We start from the raw sequence: 16178 nt of genomic DNA, 5'->3' as shown, positions 1-16178 counted from the left end.
GGATAGATGCAGAAATGGACGGAGAAAGACAAACACACTAAATCCTATAACCATGTGTCAGTCTGTACATCAAGATGGCTTCCTATATGGGAGGCCCCTCAAGACTGCTGAAGTGGTCGTTCTATGAATAGGCTGGGCAGAGACACACAGATGTGTGTCCACATCACAAAGAGACAGAAATACACAGAGCCAAATATCAGGTTCAACTTACCGCCGGGTCTTCACATCGCTGCTGTCCAGATGTCCCCGCTGCAGAGCAAGGAGAGGGGAACATTAATGAACGTGTATTTATTTATGTTGGTCTCTTCAACTGTGTGAACAAGATAGTGTTATTTTGTTTGTACATGTATGCATACATGTGTATTGAGTCATAGAGAATGGTGTGTGTGTATGTGTAGATGTGTTGGGGTATGAGCATGTCTGTGCCTGTTCGTCATGTTTACGAGTGTTGTTTGCAGGTTGTCCTTGTGGTCATGAGGTCTCCTTTACGTGTTCTCCTACAAGACGGGAAAGTCAAGTGAACTGGAGATTTAATATGTGTGAATAAGAGTCCTTAACCTGTCCCGCCAAATAGTTTGTTACACAGAATCATCTGAGAAGCCGTCAATGGAAAATACTTGGCAGGTGATTGGATGAACCATCTGTCAATCAAACTCTTGCCGAAGCCAGTCAGGAGAAGAGCGAAAACGTTTTTGCTCTTCTTTCAATGAAGAAAATAATCTCCAGTCCTGATATAACTGATGCTATTGCAGCATCTACGCTAACCTCTTCAGGAGCCGCCATTGTGTTTTGAATAAACAGTCGCCTCTCCGTGTCGTCTCGCACTATGAACTCATACAGGTAAACAACGCTCGTAGCTGCCAGTAGCTCCTCACAGGACGCTGATTGGTCTTTGCTCTAGCTTGCCGGACACAAACGCATTACTTGAAGCCTGACAAGATGGATTATCGTGTGATATGTGATCCCCTGATTCTCGCGTGATCTCGTGACATTGCGAGAATCCATTCTCTGTAAAAGAGTCCTAACCTCTTCAAGAAGTATATCTACTTTGGTTAAAGCGTTTTCAGTGCTGTGAAGTGGTTGAATCCCTGACAGAGAGGGTTTGAAAAGATTATTAAAAGCACGGCAATCTAGTTATTTACCATATAGTATAAATGTTCAAGGATTTTGGAAATAAAAGGAAGATAAGAGATGGTTTAATAATGTCAGTTTGAAAGGCAGAGGGCACTACCTCAGTGGAAACAACATATTTATAATATTCACTAAACTGGGTGAAACGTTTTTAAAAAGTATGATGAGTAAGTGTCAATGCTTCATATGCACAGACAGCAAGCTGCACCAACGACCTCTGAACTCATTCCCTGACAATGACCAGCTTTCACCATTATGACATCAGGACTCACTCAAATGAGGATTGATGGGCAGGTTTGGCTGTCATGGAGGTAATTATTATTGCCTCTCCTTGACCTCATTCAGTCCCTTAACTTGCACATCCATTATGATCTCCATCATCACTATCAGATTGACTTATCTGTGAACTGACTGACAGTATTATGCTCCGAAGCAGCCGTATTACCTTGACCCATGATAATATCTCTGTCTTCAAATGTAAAAACAACACTGAAGGATGAAGTAGTGGATGAAGTAGTGGATGGTTAATGCTTGTTACTGCTAATAAAGACACCTCCCTGTGTCCGTGTTTAATGTCACACAACTTATGACTAAAATTACTCTGAAATGGTATGAGCATGATGAAATATAGCCTCATCTCCACCTTGGGAATTAGGTCACTGTTCTACGCAGGCAGATGCTTTACACTCACACACACACACACACAATCACACATGGCCGTTGGGATGTCTGACACAATGTGTGGGTGTGTTGTTGGAGCTGACAGAGCAGTGAATTTACTGCTGAGGAGGACGTCCACGCAGCTGAACAGAAAGCTCAGTAGCAGGTGCTAGATGGTTTTCTAAAGACTCATTCCTTGAGGGAAAAACGTGACTTTTTGGCTGGTTTGGTAACTAAGAAACAATGTCGGATGTGTACACTGATTAAAAACTGGACAAAACACACAACCCAGCGTGTTATGACAATAGAATTAAATCTGCCAGTTATGAAATGGCTTCAATCATTCTGCAGGTTTTCTTTCCATCAAATTTTGGTGACACAAGACACAAGAGACACAAATGCACTACAAAGACACACAAATGTACTACAAAGAGACACAAAGAGACACAAATGCACTACAAAGAGACACAAAGAGACCACAAAGAGACACAAAATGACTACAAGGAGACACAAATTCACTACAAAGAGACACAAAATGACTACAAAGAGACACACAATGACTACAAGGAGACATACAGAAACTACAAAGAGACACGCAATGACTACAAGGAGACATACAGCAACTACAAAGAGACACGCAATTACTACAAAGAGACACAAAATGACTAAAAAGAGACACAAATTTACTACAATGAGACACAAAGAGACACAAAATGACTACAAAGAGACACAAAGCAACTACAAAGAGACATGCAATGACTGCAAAGAGACACAAAGAGACCACAAAGAGACACAAAATGACTACAAGGAGACACAAATTCACTACAAAGAGACACAAAATGACTACAAAGAGACACACAATGACTACAAGGAGACATACAGAAACTACAAAGAGACACGCAATGACTACAAGGAGACATACAGCAACTACAAAGAGACACACAATGACTACAAGGAGACATACAGCAACTACAAAGAGACACGCACTGACTACAAAGAGACACAAAATGACCACAAAGAGACACAAAATGACCACAAAGCGTCACAAAACAACAAGGTTAAAACATCTATAAAGTCTGTGTGTCTTTAGTAGGAGAGGTGGCGGGGCTTTTTGCATGTCTGTGCTCAGGGTCACATTGTCTCATAATCCGCCCATGTATAAACCTACTGTTAGCATTGATCAAAACCAGATCATCTTGATTCTTCTTGTGAATCATGCAGGACGTCTACGTGGCCGAGTGGCCAGTTCTCAAACAGACTCTGAGTCAGTGTGTATACGGTTGATTAGTATAAAGGGGGGAGTGACCCTATATTTCCAAACTGGTGAGTCACTGCAGAGCTGCACGTATGATGGATACGGTAACCCCCGAGAGGAGCTGTGGTGACTGCATTCAATTAGTCAGTCAACTGAGCGAACAAAACTCTCGTACAGTGAGACATAAAGTTCACACATTCCTCGTGCTAGCCCATAGTGTGATGTGTCTGTAGCCGAAAATCCTCCACAGAATTATCTTTCTGTGTGTGTGTGTGTGTGTGTGTGTGTGTGTGTGTGTGTGTGTGTGTGTGTGTGTGCGTGTGTGTGTGTGTGTGTGTGTGTGTGGCTGACCCCAGATGGCTCTGTGCTGTCTTGGTCCTCCTTCCTACTGTCGTAGACGGGGCTGTCTGGCTCCCATCTGTTGCTCTCTCCATTTCCTCCCATTTATGCTTCTGTCTTTCTGAACTCATCTGAACTGCTCCTAATAAACAGATCCGTGATGTCCAGTCTTCAACACACATCCCTCTGTCTCTGCAGCTCTCTCCTTTAAAGGAGCGTGAGATAAACACTGACCATCCAGAATATCCCTGGGCACCCTTCTTTCATATTTGATTATTGGAGGCCTTCTTCTTGCAATATATTAATCAGACAATGATACAGATTTTAGACAAACACCCAGCCGAAAGAGTAAACAAAAGCGAACAGTTTACAGACCGACATCCTGGTTCAAGTTTGAGCAAACAGAGTTTTCCGGTTCAATGAGTGACTAGACATTACAGGTGGACAAATACATGGGTTTAATGTGGCTAAACTGTGATGTCGCTCTATGTTTCAATCACTTAAGTGTTATTCTGTAACTGCTAGATGGCAAAAGTGACACAAATAAGTCCCAGGTTTTGATTCTTCTGGAAGTATCCTTTAAATGAAGGAAAGAAAGGGAGAAATAAACTGAAAAAGGCTTTTAGAGTTGTTACCTTCACACCAGAGCGAGACAGATAACATAACCGACCATGAACAGTTCCTAATGTAGGCCTACATGATAAGGTCTATGCACAGCACATCAGTAAGTTTTACTCTCCGTGTGACTGTGTCTCTCTCAAGGAATGTTATCCAGTGATGCAATTTGTCCCCTCTTAATTCCTAAATGGCCCCCTGTGCAGCCACAATGAACCCTCTCTTCTCTCAATAGACCTCTCTGTGGTGCACACTTATCTGTTCCAGTGGTGCCAACAGGAGGATTAACCAGAGAGAGAGAGAAAGGGGGGAGAGGTAAGATGGATTCCCCCTGTTACTGTGTGCAGATTTAACATCTATGTAAACCCATCAGCGTCAATATTAAAAGCTCAGGGAGAGTGTTGTGGTGACGTAGTTTAAAGAGCGAAAGAGACACACAGGGTGGATGCAAGGGAGGTGGATGGGTTGTGTCTAGAAGGGAGTCCGCAAACTGTAAAATCTGACCTGAGATCTGCAAAAACTTGCCAAAACTCTCGCAAGACTCGCTGCCTAACGTCCTGAGGTTAGGACTTTAACCATTCGAGGTCAACGCCTAATCTTAACAATCTTGTGAGAGTTTCCCCAGTTTGCGGGCTTCCTTCTAGCCACTACCAGGTGGATGGGTCCAAGAAACACAAGGCTTTCATCCAGGAGACTGCTGTTCGTGTCACATTACAATCAGCTGTTCGTTCATGTCCCAGGTTCACAACGTTCAGTGTCATTTTCACTGTACAAACGTAGTAGTTTAAAGGCAAACCATGTTGTTTTTTCCTAAACCTAACTAAGTGGTTTTATTGCCTAAACCTAAGCAAGTGTTTTTGTTTAATTCACAATATTAAGCGCGTGTTTACTGCGACCGAGAAGTGACGCCGAGGGGTCTGACAAAGCGTCAGTATGTGACAACTTGGGATGAGAATGCGTTGATAATATCTAGCACTCAGACAGTAGAATCAGGGATGGTGGCGTTTTAGGGGATGTGAGGTTGTAACGTACTGCTGAGGCAGGGAAAGACAAGCTGTCCCCCACAGATTTCTGTTTAATACACCCAAACATCTCTCACACAGACCTCTTCATTAAAAAAAAATGTTTTTGTTGCTGTAATCTGTATAACATATAACGCAGAGTCACGTTGCTTGCACAAGCTTTAAATGACCAAACATGTTTTTGCATCCTGAGGCCATTACAGTATCTACAATCTGCACAACAGTTTTCTATTTCTTCTCCGTGTTTGGATTGATTTCCTATTTTCCTGCACGTAGCCGGTTTCTGTTCCTGCTGGTATGAAAATATGTTTACAAATCAGCTTGCAGACATTCAAAACTTCCTCATCATAAGCACTTATTTCTTTATTTAATCATTCTTTCAAAAGCATCAATGGTAGTTTTGAAAACTGCTGAAAAGAGAGAAACCAAGGAGACAATAAAAAACTAAACTTTTATCACAATGTTCGAGCAACTTTCATGTCTGAAGTTGATTATCATACTCCGACGACATGAAGTTCTGCTTTAGAAAATCATTGGTCCTAATGGACTGATAATGAATAATAAATAACTGTAATATTGTGTACATAAAATATGTTTCTGTGTTCAGTGTTCCAAATGCATTATCATTAAATATGAATGGACAGCTGCTGTTTAAATCCTAATAACTTTGGGTGAGTAAAGATTATTTTAGCAGACAAAGGCTGTTGTTAATAATTAAGTTGCAACAGATGTCCCTCCTCCTGCTTTCACTTCTCCTCCCATCCTCCCGATTTATCTCTCTATCCCTCCCCATCTTTCATCCTCCTCCTCCTCCTCCTCCTCCTCCTCCTCCTCCTCCTCCTCCTCCTCCACCCTGATCAGATCCTCTTCTCCACCCTCCTCCTCCTCCTTTATCTCTGCATGTCTCCTTTCACAACTTAACGTGTCTCCGTCTATTGTCTTTTATACCTTTCTCTGTCTTTCTTGCCTTTCACCCACAACACGAGCTCTGGCATTACGAAGATGAGAGGGTTTACTTCTTCTTCTTCTTCTTCTTCTTCTTCTTCTTCTTCTTCTTCTTCTTCTCTCTGTGTGTTTTTCTCCTGCCTGCCCCGTGGCCGGGTTATAAAGGTGGGTCAGGGTTTAGCTTTGGGCCAGCATCGGCCCCCTGTCATTAAGGCTGAGTGTACACGTGACTGGCTTTCCATAGGAACTGGACCCTGAGGGGGAGAACGTCACCTTAGCTCACCTGACTGACGGTGAGAACTTTCTTCTAGACTGGTGAAGTCCGTCTCTGAGAGCTGATGACTGAATCGAACAGTAAATGTGCCGTTAAATCAAAACAATGTGCTAAAATTGGCTAAATAGCACCACAGAGCTGCAGATTTAGCTTTGTGGTTTTATCACAGTCAGTGAGCCCTGTACATTACAGTTGATTAGTTGGTGATATACTGACGTTTTGACTGACAGCAGTAATTTCAACAGAAAGTTGAACAGTTTCTTCAAAGCTCTTGTGTCAACACTTTGCATTTATCTTAAAGAGTTACTACTTTAACTGCCCCCTCAGGGCAAAGTGTCCTGTTTTATCCTCGACGGCGGAACCTAAAGGAGTCTGTTTCATTTAGTAGAGCCTGCAGGCCATCAGTGAAATCAGCCCCTCGCATAATTACTGCCCAATACAGGCAAACGCTGTCCTTTCTTCGACAAAGGACAGGGGTGTGTCCTTTGTTTTGGCTCCACGCCCGGCGTGTGACAGAAAATAAGAAACGGAAAAAGACAGTGTTTGATGCTTTATCCCCCCATCACCTGCTCTGTCCATTCTTGCCCAGATTTATGTTATTTTTAGTCCTGTCATTTTAAATTAGAGTGGGATGGGCTTTCTTTCTTTTTTTAAAGTGCACAAACCTGCGTTTAAATCATATGATTTGTTCTGTGTGTGCACAGTAGCCGTCTGACCCTGCGCTGGTCGTCATTCATAAATCACACACCACACGCCAACGAGTGGTTGCCAGGATTTGTCCCTAAATGCATTAGATTTCTTTTTTTGCAAATGCACCTCTAATCAGCTGAATCTTTGTTCATTTGTAGGATAATAAATGTCAAATTGAAATATTGAATAACCCCTCCTGTAAAAGCCGAGATCTCGATCCATCATCCTGTCCTCCCTCAGCACAAATACACAGAGAAAGTTCCAGAGAAGGCCTCAACAAGACACTGCATGCTTCCCGTCTTCTCTGAACTCTACTGAACACATTTGTCATGATCAGTGAATTATGTAGAGTAGAGTTTAACTGAGAAAGTTGTGAGCCAGCTGGTGATGAAATATATTGGCTTAGCTAACACAAGTCGAAAACTGAATTGTTAAATTCTTTCATCTCCACTGGACGGACAGAATATGCATTTATTAGCTATATCAGTGTAAGACCTTCTATCAAACCCTTACACTCTAAAAAAAAACTATATAGCTACCGTATCAAACTACTGTATGTTGGCAAGACTAACTGAAATAATTCAAATAACCTTGGGTTATTTCAAACTACATTTAAGGAACAAATCTTCTCTAACACTCCACCATGATGGTCACTGAAAATATATCCTCCATTTTTATGTTAAAGCCAATACGAGGAACTTTCATTTTGTGTTGATTTTGGCGGTCCCTGTGGACAGAAGCAGTAGTGTTTCCGAGCACCTGACTCCCTTTAAACCTCTAATTTTACTGCATCAGTCTGCCCCTTGCAGTCCTGGTTCTGGTTCTCCTGTGAACCTGCATGATTTCGTCTGATTTCGCTGGAATCGGACTCAGTGGCACCGATGACGAGCATTAAGAATAACTATATAGAAATTTGTTTACTTATGTAGCTCATATAGAGGCATCAGTGTTAAATTCAGACTGTTTCATAACTGTTTCAAAGGTCCTCACAGTAACTTTAATTATTCCAGTGAGAGAACCAAAACCTCTTGCACACCATCGATCTCTTGTAGCCACTATATTTACAACATTTATCTGATGGAGATCTGAGGACCAAATCACTGTAAATAAGTGGCTACACCTGACTACCTGACAGTGTGCAGGATTTTCTGGTTCCGTCACAGCTGTCTGTAAGACTTTCCAGTGTGCAATAACTCAGTGATTGTTATTGAGTCCTAAAGATCTGCCAATGCAGTGAGATTAGTTCCACCAATTTCCAACACAAATTGACATGTTCCAAGAATGTTGAAGCAGTGAGTGTTAAGGCCAAAACACACAGCTGCTGCATGAGGAGAGACTAGCTGTTGAGGTCGAGAAATATCCCATATACGACCCACAGTTACAAAAAAAAGATATTTCCTGGTGAGCCATAGCTCTGGAGATTAATTGTCTCTTCAGGTGAGAAATCAAGTTTAAGTAGTGGGTGTCCACACAATTTAAACGAATGCAGAGATGGAAGACGTTTTACTTTATTAAAAGTAGTAATAACACAGTGTAAAAATACTCAAGACGCGCTGCAGCACGACGCTTCCTATTGGTACTAGGTGACGCGTTATATGACGCGCTGCGGCAGCAGTGTGTTTTCAGCTTGAGTATCTTGAAATAAAACAAAATAAGGCAGCTCACTGCACTAGTAGCCTATCAAGACAATTTACACTTCACTCCAGAAAATGTTGGTTTCCTCTGGCTTGGTCATACGGTGTCTTTAACAGTGTTGGTGAGTGGGAAGCCAGTGAGGGAGCACATCCTTATGGCCACACTAGTGAATCTTTCTGATGACTGTCCAGATACATGGAGGGAAATGATATTGGGAGGATAGCAAGAATCTCTGTGCATCAGCTAAAAACACATCTTCATGTCTGATTTCAAGATTTTCAGATCCTTCTTTCTAGTATTATATTGACTCCTACTTTGAGTTGAATTTAAAGAAAAGTAATTTAGTTTCAGGCACTTTTAACTTTCATTTTTGGTTTCATATATCAAGATAAAAGATGTGAATCTGTCATTGAAACAAAGCCTGCGAACCAGTTCAGGACGTTAACTTGAATCCACCGCTACACTGACATGGCGTCCTCCTCGCTCTTACTGCACCATAGAACCGACGCACCCTTGAGCTGGTGGCGGCATCTAGGAGTGAAAAACAAAACAAAAACAGGAGCTTTGCTCGGGCTGTGTCAGCTGGCAGAGAAGGAAAGCTCATTCAGAGAGGCATTTCCTGACTGCTGAGGTAATTAGGCCCATCGAGCTTCAGACACACACAGGAATGACCGAATCTAACCGTGGCTACGCTAATTAGACTCGTTAGTGCTCTTTATTTTGTGCTCTCTTTGTGCAGGTCGCCAACATTTATTCAGTAATGGAGAGAACAGGAAATCTACATCAGTGTTGTGTCATTTCCGGCCTATTAGGCAGTGAAATAATATTAGTGACTATTATTAGATGAGGAGAAATCATCAGCACCAATCATTTAGACGTTTAGGGAGGGGAAGCAGGGAGAGAAACATCTCTTGTTTTTTCCAAAACAGGTCCAACTCCTGGCTTCAGTGGAGGAAAGGTCAGGAAACACACACACATACACAAGCCTCTTCTGTTGTTGTCTTTAAGAGGTATATAGTCTTGGGAGGAATGCATGCGGGTGTGGGGTAAATTGTATGTTCTTTTTCAGCGATACGTCGGGATAAAGCCTTACAGATACTCGAGGAAAACGGGACCATTTTGGCCTTTTGTATCTCACACAAACTCCCAGAAATCCCTCACTACCTATCAGAGTCTCACTGCGTCATTCATCATCATTAAGGCCATTACTGCTCCTCTCCTCAGGGCTGTTGTTGGGGATAAGCTCCGGCTTAGACGTCTGTCTGCAGGACGCTACAGTCCTGAGGTCAACGGCTGCAGCTCCACCCTGGTTTTGTTCTCGTGGGGAGAAAGAAAGAAGAAAGGCATGATGAAGCATAAACATAATTACAAACACACAGAGACACACAACACAGTCTCACGGCAGTTCGTGAAGTAGTCACAAAATTTGATTCATGTACATAGACACGAATTTCCCTTTTTTTTTGTGACGCTCAGCACGACTTTCAAAAACCAATTTTTCGTGCTTTTTCCTACAAATATCCAGCAACACGTGAGACACGTGTCAATTTACGCTCCAGTCTTTTCAAAATAAATCTACTTACTTAAGTTTAGGAATAGATCGACTTGGTTAGGCTTAGGCAACAAACTACTTAGTTAGGTTTAGGAATAGATCGACTTAGTTAGGTTTAGGCAACAATTTACTTCGTTGGGTTTACGGAAAATATTGACTTAGTTAGGTTTAGTCAACAAACTATTTAGTTAGGTTTAGGAAAAGATTGTGGTTTGGGTTTAAATAACACTAGAAGTGCTGTAACTTAAGTACGGAAGTTACGTGACAAAAACTACTTAGATAGTTTGAGGAAAAGATTGTGGTTTGGGTTAAAATAGAGAACAGGAAGTGCTATAACTTACACTTATACATGGATTACATACGAATTGATTTCGTGCTGACCATCACAAAAAAAATATAAAATTCTTGTCTATGTACACAAATCAATGCATTCAATATTTCATGACTATTTCACAAACTGCTGTGCGACTGGGCTGAGACAGCGCACACAGATGGAGAGAGGCAGACTGTTCGCCAGGTTGTACAACCTCGTGAAGCTCAAGTGGAGAGAAGCAGAGGAAGCGGCCGCAGAATCCTGCAAAGCAGCTGATCTTTGAGCTAGCAGCATTTACTCTTAAAACACACTGTTTTTAAATTCCAGTTCATTGAAATCAGTAAATCGACAGGTTAGGATAGACATTATAACATTGGAAGAAACAAAAATATAAACAAAACAGTATGATAAATAATGGGATGGATATGGATAATAAATCAGCCAAAAGAGGTGAGACCAACCTCTCCCACATGTACAAAAGGGAAGAGGGGATTCATAGTAGGGACCACAGAAGAAGAAATGAAGGAGGAAGGGCTCTGAACTTCTTCACATTCACATATTCTGCAGTTTGGAGGTTCTCCCAGTCAAAATAAATTGTAACCAGATAAATTTTGTGCAAATATAACAACCAGAGAGTAAGATATAGAGGTACATAGTGACCCCGTTACAGTAGCATCGTTCCTTTCTTCATCACTCATCAAGACAGTGATACTGAAGGGGACTTATTCATTTACATTGGTCTGAACGCAGACATACGCTGGAATGCAGCTGGAGGAGAGAGAGAGAGGGATGGGGGTGATTAAAGGTCTTGCCAGACCAGCTTGGTTTGACGTGGTGGTGCGAGAGAAAGAAGCAGGAAGGAAAGAATGAGCCGGAGAGAGAGGGAGGAGAGGGAGGAGAGGGAAACAGAGGGGGAGAAATCTGCAAAACAAATCAGTGCAGCTTCTGTTGTGCTCACAGAGACTCCAATAACAAACTCACATCTCCACGCAGGAAGAGGAACAACTGACAAACAGCAGCGACAACGAAAATAAAAAAAGCTTTCTGATGTCAGTCACAGCTTGTAGCCATGGCAACGGGTCTCGGGCCAGATGTGTGTGTGTGTGTAAACGCCAACACGAGCGCACAGTCAGCAAGTATGCAACATATTGTCATGTGACTATGAGCTGGCCTTTCTGTGCCTCTGAGAAGGGAAGTGTACACAAAGTTTAACCCAGAACAAACACCACAAGTGGCTGACTCTGTCAATGAACACACCTTCAACAAGCAAGGAGGGTATATATGGAACATATTCCAACCACTGTGAACAAATTTAAAACTATTAAACTAATAATTCAGGACAATTTGAATATACGTCAGTATTCAACATCATGTTTGAATTTGCTGTGAAAAGCTTTCTGTACATATAAATGTCTAAAAATATTAGCATTTATTTACAGATTTTCACTTACTCAGGCAAGATAACGTTTAATTTGTGCACCAACACGCACAAATGAAGCGTTATCTTACCTGACGTGTCTTTTTATCAGCCGGGAAGCAAAAGAACGAGCGAGACCCGAGACTTTTGGGTGTGTAACTTTTCAAATTACGTATTTTCACAATCTTATACTAAACATTTTATGACAAACTTTCTTGACTTGTAAAATGATCTTTTAAAATGACAAACAAATGGGATGAAAAAAATATTTTGTCGCTCGCCGTTGACTACCGTACATATTTTTTTCGAAATAAGGTCCCATAGTGGACTTTACCTCTCGATATAAATACGATTAACTTGATTTGACTTTGGCTCAACAGCAACAGGAGACCAAGGACATGCATCAGCAGTGCAGAGGAGGTCAGAGAATCTATTAGAGCTGTGTAGCGTCCCCCCCAGCTCCAGGCGTGTCCTCTCCGCTCCACAAACACTTGGCCCTGTCAGAAGGAAAAGCCTGCCTGCCTGCCCCATAAATCAACATGTGTGAAAAGACTCCACAAGACATATCCACATTTAAGTGTTGGAAATAGAGCACGTACTAGAAAAATGCACCAAACCCTTAAATTAAACATTTTTTAGTGTCAGTTACTGAAGAGCTGTCTTCTGAGCAGGATCGCAGGGTGCGTTTTTTTCTTATGATTGCATTTATAAATGTTACCAAGGACACAAACTTGATATTTAACTCATTCAAACAGTGTTTTTGTCTCACAAAATTTGATTTTGGGATGCTACTGAATCTAAAAAACACATCACATGTTTGTACAATAAATAGTGAGTGTAACTGACGACTCAGTAGTCACAAGCACATAAACAGAACGTTGTTTACCAGTCGTCAAGGACTACAAGCATTATCATATCTGTTCCTAGAGCTGACCACCGTAATACTTTGCCAAAACCACATCCTCCGAGTGATGTCAGACTCATCACAGGACTGTAAGAAAGCTCCAAGCGTCTGAAGGGGGAAGTATTAGTAATGGAGCTTTCACTGTCTCTGTAATGTCTCATTTCACAGTACAGGGAGTGTAACAGTGAAGGATGACCAGGACTATTAGACAGTTAGTTTGTCATTTCACACTTTTCTTTTTCTTTTTTACTGTTAATTTAATTGCATTTCTTTTCATTTTTCAAAATAAAATATGTATGACTTTGAATGGAGGCTTTGTGGAGGCAGACATGGGGAGGGTTCAAATTGGAGTCTGTGGCGGCGAGTTTAAGCTGTAAGTGGTGAGAAAACCCAGCGATGCCAATACCCAGTGGAAAGGTTTCCCCGTCCTTGTGTCTCAGCTTTCATTAGCCTGATATTACATGCATGCTCACACACACACATCCAGCTATCTGGATCTGAGTTAGCCATTTGGATTGGCTCTTAAATGTTCCACTTCAGGCTTACCTGAGTTATTCAATAACCAAGCGCATGGTTTCAGATGACAAAATGACTTTTCCAGTGAGACTCTATGTGTGTTAATCTGTTGAAACTTTAACTGCCTGGCAATGATAGAGAGAAACACCAACATGACAGCAAAGACTCCACCTAAACTACAACACTTAGTAGTGAAACTTCAACTCTGTTAACCACAGAATGTGTTTAGGTTACATTACTGGTACCACACTAAGGCAGACATTTGTTTCAGTCCAATGCTCATTTCATGTTTGTGTTCCCATGCCAGGTAGGAAATGTAATCTCCTCCAGATATCTTCACCACGTAGACTTCAGATACCACAAACTGCTGTTCAAACAGTCCTTCTCCACTAGAGAGGTGACATTACATGTATTAAGATCCAGATTTCAGTACAACATGGACCCGTCCTTCCACTAACAGCCAGTTGGCAGCGAGATCCTCTCCCAGGCCTTGATCCAGGAGGGGGTTCTTGGTTTCTCTGGTTTGGAAGAGCTTGCTCTCTCCTGAAGACACTAATCCATAGAGGTCTTTGAAACACTCTGAGTCTGGCCCCTCACCTTGGACAAGGTTGCCTTGGGAGACAATAACAGGAGCTGTTGCCCCTGACAACACCGATCCTAGGGGTCATAAGGGCAAGCAATGCCCCCATAACCAACCACCTCAATAGGGGGCGATCCTCAGATGGGACATACCCCTTACTACATAATACAAACAACACAAGTTAAAAGAGTATAAAGGGATTCATTGAAAAATATTCAGACGGTGCTGCAAAAACAGCGTAAAAATAAACATTGAAATTATATTTTTCTGCATTCATTCCAACATATAACACTGAAATATTAACAAGATGTTGTCCAATTTAGTATGGAGTGTAAAAACAAATAAATGTATAAAGAAAATAATAGAGATAAATAAGTCTGGGGAAATAAATAAGGGATGAAATGCTTAGGGAAAATCATGCATACATACATTTGAAAATAAATATAAATAATAAAATATTGATTATTATTATTAAAAAATAAATGAATAAAAAATAAATGCAAAAATAAATACATAAATAGAGAAATAAATAAAAGTGGAAATTAAACAGAAGAGTAAATAATTATAAATATTAATACAAAGGTAAATAAATAAAAAAGCAAATTAAAACAGTATCAATTTATATCACATTTGATCAATTATTAATGACACCATTTATTTTTAATACTATGTTTGCTACTTTTATTGGCATATTTATTTATTTATCAAGTCATTTATTTATTCATTAATTATTTTTTTTATTTTGGCAGGTTCCCTCCTCCATAATTTAGTAGCTTTCACAGACATAAGCCCACGTCTGCAGGGTCTACATCATCCATTCTAGGTGAACTTGGATGATGTGCTGACATACAGTCGTGTAATCCTCTCTTTATAGCAGTTTGTTTTTCATCACTACTCCGACTGTCTGACTGGCTGGCCGTACATCTGCGTTATCAGCGTGTCTGTGTGTCAGGTGCTGCGCCGCTCTGTCTTCAGATCTGTCAGCAGCTCGGCTCATAAGGCTCCGCTCAAGATTTCAATGTGCAGCTCTATTAGGACTTGACAGGGGGGGGCAGGTGTCAGGTGGTCATTCGCTGTGTGTTGTCTGCCAGACACAAGAGAGATCTCTGTCAGTCTCTCTCTCTCTTTTACCACACACACTTTCTCCCCACAGACTGATATTAAAAACCAGCTACACATATGCACACACTAACCACACAGTGATTAGCGAGCGCTACTGACTCTAGGCTGCCTAATGAATGTGCCATAAAGCTCTTGGACTGCTGCCAGCTGTCTGCCTACTGTATATACCACCACAGAGATTTAAGCCCTTTTGTTTGTGTGTGGTTACCCTTTAATACTCACCCATAAACACAACAGTGGCCTATCGGGGTGATGCTTTCCCTCATGTCTGTATAGCATCTTTATATTATCACATCCTCCTACTTAAAAGCTTCCTGTACTCCTGATTTCACCATCGCTCGTTACCAGAAAACACTCACACATGGCGACAAACACGCAAACAGGGTAGCTCATAAAACCACACGTCATACACATGTTCGAGAAATTTCCACATCTACTGACCACATCATTATCTTAAATCATGCTATAACACGTAACGTTCCAGCCCGGTCTCATTCCCAGGGCATCAAATACCGGCGCTTTGTCGGCGTTCGATACCGTCGCACGAGGCACCCTTTAGCACCGGTATGAGACGCACCGGGCTTTATATTAACTACGATGTTAACCCATCAGTGTCAACAGTAAACGCTCAGGGAAAATGCTGTGGTCACGTAGTTTAAAGACGGGCTTTCATCCAGGAGACCGCTGTTCGTGTCCCGTGCGTTACGTTTCGCTTTCACTTTACAATCAGCTGTACCGTACACACCGTACAAACATAGTAATTTTAAGCCCAACCATGTTGTTTTGTTCTAAACCTAACTAAATGTTTTTTTGCCTAATCCTAAACAAGTGTTTTTTTGGTGGTATCTAGCAGTGAGGTGAGGAGATTGCAACCAACTGAAGCCTCTCCCGTGTGCCAAGCGTGTTGGAGAGCTACGGTGGGCGGCACAAAAACGCAAAAAGTAGCAGCCCATCAAGCGTCTAATGTTGGGAAGCGAGGTGATCTCGAACGATAAAAAACGCCCCAGTGGACACATACCATAAGAGTAGTGTAGGTCATCTGGGGCAGAGCTGGTGCATAGAGTGTGTGTGCACGTGGGAAGTGAGTGGTGAAGCAAGAGAGCGAGAGAGTGGCGGCAACGGGAGCAAGTAACGTCATCGAGCCCGAGCAGGAAAAGTTAACAGTGTTTGGTTTGTCCGTTCTGGGCCACTGTAGAAACATGGCGGTG

This window comes from Sebastes fasciatus, chromosome 14 (assembly GCF_043250625.1).
Source record: "Sebastes fasciatus isolate fSebFas1 chromosome 14, fSebFas1.pri, whole genome shotgun sequence".
Lineage (NCBI taxonomy): Eukaryota > Metazoa > Chordata > Actinopteri > Perciformes > Sebastidae > Sebastes > Sebastes fasciatus.
Note: the sequence above shows the minus strand (reverse complement) of the source record.